This window comes from Triturus cristatus, chromosome 3_1 (genome assembly GCF_964204655.1).
Source record: "Triturus cristatus chromosome 3_1, aTriCri1.1, whole genome shotgun sequence".
NCBI lineage: Eukaryota > Metazoa > Chordata > Amphibia > Caudata > Salamandridae > Triturus > Triturus cristatus.
In genome coordinates this window covers 739,721,808-739,734,789 of record NC_140583.1, presented here as the reverse complement: position 1 = coordinate 739,734,789, position 12,982 = coordinate 739,721,808, and the positions used below count along the sequence as shown (strand labels likewise).

The window sequence follows — 12,982 nt, the reverse complement described above, 5'->3', positions numbered from 1 at the left end:
CTGACAATTATTTTCTAGAAAAAATGTCCAATTCCTCTATAGTATTCCAAAGTATATATTGGCATCATTAGGATTAAGCCTGATGTGAGAGATACAGCCGACACATGTTTTGCCTCTGTGGCCACACACCTAGGACTGTCTCAAGGCAATAATGAAAGTAAATGGTCCAACAGTCTGTATAAAGACAACGTATTCCTGCCAGGTAGTCATGACACTCCATGCAGTCTCTGCAGTCGTCAGTCTGGACCATTTACTTTGTTTTTTGCCTTGAGAAATCCCTGGGCGTATGGCCATATGGGCAAAATATGTGCCGGCTGCATCTCTCACATCAGGCTTAAATTGTGATGATCACAATAAACGGTTTGGAATACTAAGAAGGATTTGGACATTTATTCCAGAAAATAATTATTCGTTTTGGGTACAGCCTGTCGTTCTACAGAGATTGTCCTTTCTCCCTAAAACAAGGCAACATTGTTGTTATACTCAATTTGCATATTTAAATTACTTATAAGTCCTTAGACGAGTGCACTACATGTGCCCAGGGCATGTAAATTAAATGCTACTATTGGGCCTGCAGCACTGATTGTGCCACTCACTCAAGAAACCGGCCACCACAGAGCCTATGTGCAGTTTTAACCTGCCATTTCAACCTACAAAAATAAACCTTCTGCCAGACCTAAACCTTCCTTTTTAAAACATCCGTAAGGTAGGCAATGTAAAGCCCAGATGACAGGGTGCATTACATTTAAAAAGCAGGAGATACTTTTAAGTTTCACTTGTCCTGGTAGAGAAAAACTCTCACATTTGTTTTTTACTACTACAAAGCCCATATATCCCATAAAATAACATTGGGATTACTATATTACATTTAAGAAATGCAATTGCCACCGCCCTCGCCTCCCTGCCCGTCTAGCCCGCCTCCCTCCCTCCTTCCTTCCCTTCGCTCTCTCTTTCGTTTCTCTCAGTTTCACGCAGAAACTTTCTAGAAATCCTTCCCGTCGGCCCTTGCGATTCCAACATGGAGGAACTAACTGTGGAAGTGCGCGGCTCAAACGGAGCCTACTACAAGGGGTTCAACAAAGACGTACATGAGGATTCACTCACAGTAGTTTTTGAAAACAACTGGCAACCAGAACGACAGGTTCCATTTAATGAAGTCAGATTACCGCCACCTCCTGATATTAAAAAATAAATTATTGAAGGAGAGGAAGTAGAGGTATACTCCAGAGCAAATGACCAGGAGCCATGTGGATGGTGGCTGGCTAAAGTTCGAATGATGAAAGGAGAGTTCTACGTCATTGAGTATGCTGCTTGTGATGCAACTTACAATGAAATAGTTACGTTTGAACGACTTCGACCTGTCAATCAAAATAAGCCTGTTTCACAGAATTCTTTTTTTAAATGTACGGTGGATGTCCCTGAAGATTTAAGAGAAGCATGCTTGAATGAAAGTGCTCACAAAGACTTCAAAAAAGCTGTGGGAGCATGTCGAATTTATTTCCATGCGGAATCAAATCAGTTAGTTATACTGTCTGGCAGTGAAGCAACAGTGAAGAGAGTGAACATACTAAGTGATATGCACTTACGGAGTATTCGCACAAAAATCATGCTTATGTCAAGAAATGAGGAAGCAACCAAGCATTTAGAGTGCACCAAACAACTTGCAGCAGCATTTCATGAGGAGTTCACAGTCCGAGAAGATTGAATGGGCCTGGCAATAGGGACACATGGTATCACGATTCAGCAAGCTAGAAAAGTTCCAGGAGTGACTGCAATCGAACTGGAGGAAGACACTGGTACATTTAGCATCTATGGTGAGAGTGCAGAAGCAGTAAAAAAAGCCAGAAGCTATTTGGAATTTGTGGAGGATTTCATTCAGGTCCCTCGAAACCTTGTGGACAAAGTGATTGGGAAGAACGGAAAAGTGATTCAAGAAATTGTGGACAAATCTGGAGTCGTTAGGGTGAGAATTGAAGGAGACAATGAAAACAAACAACCCAGAGAAGATGGGATGGTTCCCTTTGTATTTGTCGGCACTAAGGAAAGCATTGGAAATGTGCAGGTTCTTCTAGAATACCACATTTCTTACTTAAAGGAAGTGGAGCAATTAAGGATGGAAAGGTTACAGATCGATGAACAGTTGCGCCAGATTGGTATGGCTTTCAGACCACCTTCTAGCCGAGGAACTGAAAAAGAGAAAGGTTATACGACTGATGAAAGTACTGTTTCCTCAGTTCGTGGCGGCAGGTCATATAGCGGAAGAGGAAGAGGTCGAAGGGGCCCCAACTATACATCTGATTATGGTACAAATTCGGAGCTGTCTAATCCTTCTGAAACTGAATCAGAAAGAAAAGATGAACTCAGTGATTGGTCACTCGCAGGATATGATGAGCGAGAAAGTAGATACCCACAAGATAGCAGAAGACGTCCAGGACCAAGAGGGAGAAGTGGCTCTGGGGTTCAAGGGCGTGGTGGGTCCCGAGGTGTGCTGAAGGACCCTGACAGCAACCCTTACAGCCTTCTTGATAACACTGAGTCAGACCAGACGGCCGACACAGATGCAAGCGAATCTCACCTTCCCACTACCCGTCGTAGACGGTCGCGAAGGAGGAGAACTGATGAAGATGCTGCTATCATTGATGGAATGACAGAATCTGATACAGCGTCTGTTAATGAGAATGGGCTAGTTACTGTGGCAGACTATATATCAAGAGCTGAATCTCAAAGTAGGGAGAGCAACCTGCCTAAAGAGTCACTAGCAAAAAGCAAGAGGGACATGGCGAATGTGATAGAAGAACATGTTCCATCTGACATGCCATTAAATGGCCCATTGGTTGCGTCTGTTGATACTTCAAAACCACAGTCGATTCCACAAGAAAGAAATCTGTCAACTCCTCTTCAAGAAGATGAAGGCAATCAAGAAGCCATAGTTAATGGTGTTTCATAAACTGAAGTTCTAGTTTACAGTTCTTTTGCATTACATTTTACAATAGTGCTTGTACGAGCTTGCCAAAGATAGAATAAGGATCGCCAGATTTACACCGCACTTTCAGTTCCTCCATTTTGGAATACAGAAAGGAGAGGGATCCTGAAAAAATCCTATGTTAAACATAAGTTGACACCTACTGTGTTTTAAATACATCATCAGATGTGCCTTCAGAAAGTATATGTAACTTGAAAAATGCTGGCTATATAGGAATTGTTATTTTGTTTTCAGGATATGGCAAATGGGTGGGAGGGGTTGGGGTGTCCCTACATCATAATCTTTATGAAAGCATTAGCTGCTTTTCTTACATTTGTAATAATATGCAACCACTTCGCCATGGAGGAAAACAAGAAAGAAATGCAGTCTAAAATATTTTGCACTGAAATGTAATTTCTCCATTAGTTAAGTCTGGAAACTGGTCTGTTTTAATAAATGTTTTTTAAATGCTGTATGTAGAGGAAAGCAACTGCAGACCACTGGAACAAATTTGTCAATTTTTCATCTGCAGGGATATTGGAAGATGTTGGCATTGACTGTTCTATAACAAGGATTTGTTTGGTTTATTTATTAAACTGTACAGTATTTAAAATCAAACAGAGCTTTAGTTTAAACACTAAACTGAACATAGTCATGTCACTAAAGACATTATCCAAACTACTGAATGATAAATTTCCAGAAGGTTTATTCTGTATAAACTAAATGTTAGTCCTTAGAAAAGAACATTTTTGTTTTGGTTGTTTGATGTGCAATATGTTTTTGTATGTAGGTAGTAAATAATAAACTTTGATCTTACAAAAAAAAAAAAATAAGAAATGCAATTGCCAAATGGGAAGATATAACTGGTTCAATTTTGGTGATCCTGGAATCCTAATTTAAATTCCTCCTAGACTGCTTATGCACAATGGGAGCTTAGGTGTGACTAGATGGGCCATCACTAATAGCCTGGGTGAGGGAAGCTGGGCTCAGCTTCAGTTACACTTGAATAGGCTGTAATCTATCTACACACAAAGAGCTGCATACCACCTGTAGTTAGCCTGGAGCCAGGACAGGAAGGCAGGGCATCTGTGCACTTCAAAGGCATGCCTCTAGAAGGTTCTCCTGACTTGTAAGGCACACCTGTGTATACAAAAAGGACCTCAGACACCACTTCTAGACCTGTGGATACTATGTCAGGAAGGACTGTTGTGCTATTGAAGGACTGCCACTCTGCTGATCTGCTACTCTTCTGGACTCCTGCTTCACTGACCTGCTGCCTGCTGCCCTCTTGCCTGGGTGAGAAGGGCTGGACCTGTATCTGTTGAACCCAGAACCCAGATTGACTCCAAGGGCTAGCTTACTGGCCTCCTAATCTGAAGCCTCAGGGACATTAAGGACTTCAAACAACCTTGCACCAGCACCTGGACTCTGCCGTGAGTCTACCCTTGCAAGTGGTCCCAAGTTGATTGCCAGCAGAACTGATGCATCTTATCTTCTGAATAGCGCATTCTCAAGTAGAACTGATGCACCACTGCTGTTGCGTGTATTGGACCCATCACAAAGCCCCGCATTGCTCCCCTAGCCTTTGGAATTACGCATCTCCGTTGGCATGGCACATCTCCAGCCCAGGTCCTCTTCTCTCTTTGTCAAGGGCAGCCTTGACTACGCTAGACTCCACATCGCAGCATCTCAGCTTCTCGGAACCTAAGCCTCACCAGCTGAATGCCGCATCCCCAATGTCAGGACAAGGCAGAACCCATTGACGGGATCCTTGGCGATAACGCAACAGGACCTCATCACTTTTCGAAACCCCTGCATCACTTTGGCCTTATGTCACATCTTCAATGGAGATCCACACAATGCTACGCAACCAGAATTTAAGGTATTTTGTTCAGCAGGCCTAAATGGATCCCTGTAGCTGGCCCGTGCCCTATCGCAATCCATCTGAACTTATGACTTTGTTCTGGTCTGGTGAGACCAGATGTTCCAAGTTGGGGCTTTGTGCTTTTTGGTGCTTTTTTTTACCTAAAACTTAAAAATGTATTATCTCCGGTTTTACTGATCAGATATTTTTTGTAGTTTTGGTCTTGTTTTATTTATTAAATATTACTCTATTTTTCTAAACCTAGTGTGGGATCCTTTTGTGTGGTGTTCTCATTGTTTTACTGTGTGTTGCACAAATACTTTACATATTGGGCCTTATAACGAGTTTGGCTGTGCTGGAGGGGGACCGCCCCATTCCAACAAGTCCAAACCTGTGGTTGAACTGCTCGACAAATTTGGAGTTTTCTCCTGTCTGGCGGGCAGTTCTTTGCCATTCCCACTGCAGGGCCTATGGAAAAATAGGCACTGCATTGGGAACATTAAAATCAGTACCCGCACAGCATGGACTGCTGAAGTCCATGCAGTGTAGTTACTGAGGTGCATGTGCCCCCCTATATACGCCCCCCATGGCGCAGAGGCACCAGGAGGCCCTGTAGGGCCCCCTTTGTTTCCTCACTGCCACACTTATTATGGCTGTCGCACCACCATGAGAAGTGTTACTGTGAGGAAACTCGTAATATGCTTGGTGGGACCACAACATTCTCACCAAGCATATTGAGACCTCAAGACAGCTGCAACACCACCAGAGATCTCTGATCTCTGGCGACTGCGGTGGTCCCAGGGTGGCCCAACTGCACTGGTGGTAATAGGGCAGTTGGTAGTCCACCACCGCTGGGCTCCCCTCCCCCCAGTCAGGCAGTCTGTGGACCGCCAGACTCGTAATGAGGCCCATTGCCTTTAAATTAAGACTGACTGTTCTGTGCCAAACTACCAGGAGATTGAGCACAGGTTAATTTGGGGTTTGCTTGCACCTTACTCTGACTAGGATTTTGATTTCTGCCTGACCAGGGCTCGAACCCTAGTAAACCAGTAATCCAATTTCTAATACTAATGAACGGGTTATATGTGTCCATGGAAAGGCAACCGGGCATTTAGAAGCACTTTTACACTTAATATTAACATCAAATATTGCTTCCCTGGAATAATCTGTGGCAAATCAACCTCATGTTGATTAAATATGGAAAGGGTTTATGAAAAATGTTTGTAAATAAGTGCAACACAATTTACATTTGTACAAAGGGTTCCTGTCCCTCTTCCATCTCTATAAAGTTTCCACTATTGTTGCATAAGTACTATGACTGCGATTTCTTTACTTTGTGTGCCTTTGTGGGTGTTGCAGGTAACAGGTAATTCGTTTGCTGGAAAGGTAACAGAGAGATGTTGGTGATTGACTGACTGTGAAATATTGGACTGTTTGCCCCTTTCTTTTGTGAGAAAGTGGGGTGTGTGATGTTGTCAAGAGTTCCTGTCATACGAGGGGAGGAAAACGGTAACCAGCGAAAACGGACTACATCTCCCAGGATGCTTAGCGGTTGAGAGGTTATGTAAACAGGAGAGCTGTTACATAACTCAAGGGAAACACGCCCTTATGTAAACAGGAGAGCTGTTACATAACTCAAGGGAAACACGCCCTTATGTAAACAGGAGAGCTGTTACATAACTCAAGGGAAACACGCCCTTATGTAAACAGGAGAGCTGTTACATAACTCAAGGAAAACACGCCCTTATGTAAACAGGAGAGCTGTTACATAACTCAAGGAAAACACTCCCTATAAAGGGAGGAACCGGGAGGTACAAGGCTGTCGGATATTGTGTTTACACCGACGTACCTGCTTCGTGAAGAGCAGTGTTCCGGAGTGGTGCTCCAGTAAGGCAAGAACGGAGGTAGGTCGAGTCGTTACTCCCTGGGCCGTGTCTTGCCCCATCGTCACCTGTGAAGGACCCGGAAGCTCTACCGGTCAACCATTGAGCTTCGCTTTTTGACTCGGCTGAGTCCAAGCGCAGTGGCGCTTTTGCTGGTTGGAGTCGTAACTCCCAGCCCGACCAGAGACACAGGGACTGCCAGCTGTAACGCACACCAGGAGGTGTTTGCCGCGTTACAGACTCGGAAGTCCACAGGATCGATCGAGCGGCTGCTCTCGGTTCAGTCTTCTTGCTTGTGATTGGGGTATCGGTGACACATCACCAGGAGGTGACTCCGCGTCCCGGTGCAGTCTGAGGAAGAGGTTGAGCGGCTGCTCCCTTCAGGTAGAGACCCCGGCTGGGTGTTTCCCTGACTCCTCGATTCTCCCCAACACTCTTCGTGCCCCTCACAGCCTACCGATTGGCATTGTCGGCCATTTCATTTCTGCCCTCTGTTGGCATACGCCGGGATCGGCGTATATGCAGAGGACGGTTAGGACCATCCGTGCTGTGGGCTGGTAACGTACTTAGCCTGGAGGATTCCAGTGACTATAACTTTTGTTTGTTCTTTGTATTTTATTTGCCTTCATTAAAAGAACTAACCCTTCACAAGTGGTTGCGTCCTCATTGTCGTGTCTGGTAAACGATCCTGAGACGTTCAGGGCGTTACAAAATATCCGACCTTAATAACACTAACTGTCTCCCGGTCGATAACAGACATGGCAACACTTGATGATGTGCTGGCTGCTTTAGCGGCCATGCAAGTTGAAGTGGCTGCCTCTAGGCAAGAATCAGCCGATGTAAAAGCCAGACTGGATGCTATCCAATTGGACCCGCTCACGCCCAGCACCTCCCTCACGAACCAGACCCCTGCGGTAGTAGTGGAAATGCCGGTAGCCATCCCCTTGGCAACACCAGAGAGGTACAGTGGGGATCCTAACACAGTGCAGGTATTCCTCACACAAGTGGCGCTACATTTATCGTGCAAACCAAAGGCGTTCCCCACGAGTCAGGCTCGTGTGGCTTTCCTTATATCCTATTTGGCTGGAAACGCGGCACAATGGGCCGTACCTCTGGTGAGCAGGGACGACCCCCTCTTATGTGATTGGGGTGCTTTTCGCGAGGAATTCCTGAAGGTATTCGACAGAAGGGCTGACTCGTACACGGCGGACCGTGAAATGCTTGAGTTGAGACAGGGATCCAACGACCTGGTGCAGTATCTCAACGCGTTCCGAAGGCTGGTTGCGGAAACCAAGTGGCCTGTTGCTAAACAGACGGCGCTCTTCCATCAAGGGCTGTGCGATGAGCTCAAGGACGCCGTGGCTCATATTGACCCTCAACCCAAGACATGTGAGGGCCTTATCAACCTGGTATTACGGCTGGAACATAGGCTAAGTGAAAGAAAGGGGGATCATGGGAGAAAAGGAAAATCCCTTCCATCCTATGTGACGGTGGGAAGTCCTGAAACTTCCACCGCATCCAAGGGAGAACCCATGGACATCAGCGCAATACGAGCGAGCCTCACAGCCACGGAGAAAGAGTCACGCCGTAAACAAGGATTGTGCCTATATTGTGGCAAAAAAGGCCACTACGTACGTGAATGCCCTGCCAAACCGAAGACGTCACGTTATCGGGCCAACCGGTCGGTAACAGCCGTGGTGGACATACCGGCGGAAAACTAGAGGACTCCAAGACCAGAGAAGGGGCATCTCGGAGTCACTCATCCATCCCTCCACTTTCCAACTCGGTCACTAAGGGACAACGACACCTGTTTATCACGGTGCACGTGGGAGTGCATGACCAGTGGATACCCGTTGTGGCCATGGTGGATTCAGGGGCCACTGGCATGTTTATGGACCACAACGAGGCATGCAGGCTAGGGCTAGTGCTTCTTCCCAAAGCAGTACCCGAAGACGTCTATGCGGTAGACGGAAGGCGATTGGTGACGGGGCCCATCGGACAGCACACGGGGGTCCTTCCGATGAGATATGGGAGGAACCATTTGGAACAAATCGATTTTAACATCATCCGAGCGCCCCAATATGGCGTCATATTGGGATTGCCGTGGCTACAGAAACACAACCCCTTTGTGGATTGGCCAACACATCGCATCGAAATGACGTCACCGTATTGCATCCTGCATTGTGGAATAAGAACGGAATCCCTTGACGCAGATGAGAGCGGGAGTCAGACGGTGGCTACAGCGGCAGAAAAAGATGTGGCTCTCCCCCAGGCTTATCACAGTTTTGAGGATGTATTTGATGAGGTGAAGGCGGAAGTGCTACCACCACATAGACAGTTTGACTGCCAGATCGACCTGGTGCCAGGGGCCAGCGTTCCCAGCGGCAGGCTGTATGCTCTGACGGAGCCTGAAAACGTGCATCTCCGGGGGTACCTGGATAAACTCCTCAAGCTAGGATTCATCCGCCCGTCCAAGTCTCCGGCCGCCTCGCCACTCTTCTTCATCCCGAAGGCTAATGGGGAGCTGAGAGCCTGTGTGGACTTTAGGGCATTGAATGCGATAACCATAAAAAATCGGTACCCCTTGCCTCTCATCAGTGTACTTCTGGAACAGGTCAAGAAAGCTCGTATCTACACCAAGTTGGATTTGAAAGGGGCATACCATCTGGTGCGCATGAGGGACGGAGACGAGTGGAAGACCGCCTTTAAGACCAGGTTCGGCCTTTTTGAGTACCTCGTCATGCCGTTCGGTCTGTGCAACGCCCCGGCAGCCTTTCAGTACTTTTTGAATGAGGTATTCAGAGAGGAGTTGGATATCTACGTGGTCGTATATATCGACGACATCCTCATCTATTCGTCCAGTGTGGAGGAGCACGTACACCACGTCAAAGCTGTGCTCCAAAAGCTGAGGGAAAACATGCTGTTTTGTAAACTCAGCAAGTGTGACTTCCACGTCACATCCGTGGAATTCCTCGGAGTGATGCTGAGTCCAGAGGGACAGGAGATGGCAGAACGAAAGATCAAGGCGGTGAAAGAATGGCCGGTGCCCCAAAGCGTGAAGGACGTCCAAAGTTTCATTGGCTTCGCCAACTTTTACAGGCGGTTTATAGATGGATTTTCAGGAGTGGTGGCCCCAATCACACAGCTACTGAGGAAGTCCAAGGAGTTTGTCTGGTCCCCTGAAGCGAACAAAGCCTTTGAGGCCCTGAAAAGCGCCTTTGGTAAGGCGCCGGTGTTGGCTCACCCCGATCCGGATCTCCCCTACGTGGTGGAAGCGGACGCGTCGGATGTGGCGCTGGGGGCTATCTTGTCCCAACGCAACCACGACACAGGGGTGCTTCATCCCGTTGCGTACATGTCCCGCAAACTCAACGACGCCGAACGCAACTACCATATTGCGGAGAAGGAGCTTCTCGCAATCAAGGACGCCTTCACCGAATGGAGGCATTGGTTGATGGGGGCAAGACATGTGGTATCGGTGTACACGGACCATCGGAACCTACAGTTCATGACGGCCACTAGACACCTTTCTCCCAGACAGCTGCGGTGGATGATCTTCTTTGCGGGGTTCAACTTCCGCATCACATATCGGCCGGGGACGGAAAACCGGAAGGCGGACGCCCTGTCCCGTCAATCTGCAGTTAAGGAACCATTGCCTGCAACCGAGCGTTCCATCATTTCCCCGAGGATGGTATTGGGGGTTATCCAACCGGATACTTTCCTGAGGGGAATAAAGAGAGGGATCAGGTCATTCGCATGGCGGAGGTGGCTCCTCAGTCACAGAGAATGGCAGCTGAAGGACGGGATACCCCTGAAGGGCAGGTGCCTATTGATACCCACGCCTAGGCTAAGGAAACAAGCATTCATCTGGTGCCATGACTCTCCATGCGCAGGTCATTTGGGCTTTGAAAAAACGGTGGCTAGCATGGGACGGCATTTCTGGTGGCCAACCATGAGAGTGGATGTCAGGAGGTGGGGACAGGAGTGTCCTACGTGTGCTACCATGAAGGCCGACCATGGCCGAACCCAAGGGCTCTTACATCCACTTCCGACCCCGGATAGACCATGGGATAGCATATCACTGGACTTCGTGGTGGGCCTACCGGTAGACCAGGGGATGACGGCAATACTGGTGGTGGTGGATTACTTGACGAAAATGGGGCACTTCATCCCCTGCAAGAGAGTTCCTACGGCCGGGGAATTGGCGTCACTACTCCTAAAGAATGTGGTACGACTGCATGGATTACCTGGGGTGATCGTGTCGGACCGGGGGTCGCAGTTTACTGCGCAATTCTGGAAGACTTGGTGCACTGCGCTGCATGTTAAGACCGCCCTGTCCACCAGCTACCACCCTCAAACGGACGGCCAAACCGAGCGCCTGAACCAAACGCTCAAACAGTATCTGCGATGTTTTGTGGACCAGGGCAGGGAAGAATGGGTCGACTTGCTATGGGTTGCAGAGATAGCCTATAACAACGCCACTCACAGCTCCACACAGTCATCTCCGTTCTATAGCAACTATGGCCAACATCCCAGGTTCTTGCCATTTCTACATCCGTTCAGAGAGGACAGGATTCCCGCCACAGCGGACAGGGTGGCACACATAAAAGACACGTTGATGCGCTCAAGGGCTGTCCTAATAGAGGCCAAGAGAAGATACAAGGCTGCGGCAGATAGGAAGAGAAGGCCCGGGCCACTGTACCGCACTGGAGACTACGTCTGGATATCCACAAGAAACATGAGGTTTCGAAAGAACAGTGTGTTCCATCCCAAGTACATGGGCCCCTATCGAATTACCAAGTGTATGGGTCCCGTGAACGTGAAGGTGTGCTTGCCCCAGTCATTGCGGATACACCCTGTCTTTCATGTATCATTGCTCAAACCAGCACCCTCCAAGCCGTCTGGGACACCTAGGCCGGTATGCGTGGAGTCGGAGGTGGAGTATGAAGTGTCGGGCATACGGGCGTCCAAATGGCGCAGGGGGAAGCTGTGGTACCTGGTTGCATGGAAAGGCTATGGCCCGGAGGAGCATTCATGGGAACCGGCTGAAGGGGTTCATGCTCCGCGCTTGGTCTCCTTGTTCCATCGGCGTTTTCCTGCCAGCGCTGGACCCGTGGGGAGCCGCTGAGAGGGAGGATGTACTGTCAAGAGTTCCTGTCATACGAGGGGAGGAAAACGGTAACCAGCGAAAACGGACTACATCTCCCAGGATGCTTAGCGGTTGAGAGGTTATGTAAACAGGAGAGCTGTTACATAACTCAAGGGAAACACGCCCTTATGTAAATAGGAGAGCTGTTACATAACTCAAGGGAAACACGCCCTTATGTAAACAGGAGAGCTGTTACATAACTCAAGGGAAACACGCCCTTATGTAAACAGGAGAGCTGTTACATAACTCAAGGAAAACACGCCCTTATGTAAACAGGAGAGCTGTTACATAACTCAAGGAAAACACTCCCTATAAAGGGAGGAACCGGGAGGTACAAGGCTGTCGGATATTGTGTTTACACCGACGTACCTGCTTCGTGAAGAGCAGTGTTCCGGAGTGGTGCTCCAGTAAGGCAAGAACGGAGGTAGGTCGAGTCGTTACTCCCTGGGCCGTGTCTTGCCCCATCGTCACCTGTGAAGGACCCGGAAGCTCTACCGGTCAACCATTGAGCTTCGCTTTTTGACTCGGCTGAGTCCAAGCGCAGTGGCGCTTTTGCTGGTTGGAGTCGTAACTCCCAGCCCGACCAGAGACACAGGGACTGCCAGCTGTAACGCACACCAGGAGGTGTTTGCCGCGTTACAGACTCGGAAGTCCACAGGATCGATCGAGCGGCTGCTCTCGGTTCAGTCTTCTTGCTTGTGATTGGGGTATCGGTGACACATCACCAGGAGGTGACTCCGCGTCCCGGTGCAGTCTGAGGAAGAGGTTGAGCGGCTGCTCCCTTCAGGTAGAGACCCCGGCTGGGTGTTTCCCTGACTCCTCGATTCTCCCCAACACTCTTCGTGCCCCTCACAGCCTACCGATTGGCATTGTCGGCCATTTCATTTCTGCCCTCTGTTGGCATACGCCGGGATCGGCGTATATGCAGAGGACGGTTAGGACCATCCGTGCTGTGGGCTGGTAACGTACTTAGCCTGGAGGATTCCAGTGACTATAACTTTTGTTTGTTCTTTGTATTTTATTTGCCTTCATTAAAAGAACTAACCCTTCACAAGTGGTTGCGTCCTCATTGTCGTGTCTGGTAAACGATCCTGAGACGTTCAGGGCGTTACAGATGTACTGTG

The 12,982-nt window shown here is 48.4% G+C and overlaps 1 pseudogene; it reads left to right on the top strand.

Annotated features, from left to right (window-relative positions):
- The first annotated feature begins 898 nt into the window (after positions 1–898).
- On the top strand, positions 899–3,718 carry LOC146860900 (RNA-binding protein FXR1 pseudogene; annotated as a pseudogene).
- Positions 3,719–12,982: the final 9,264 nt, after the last annotated feature.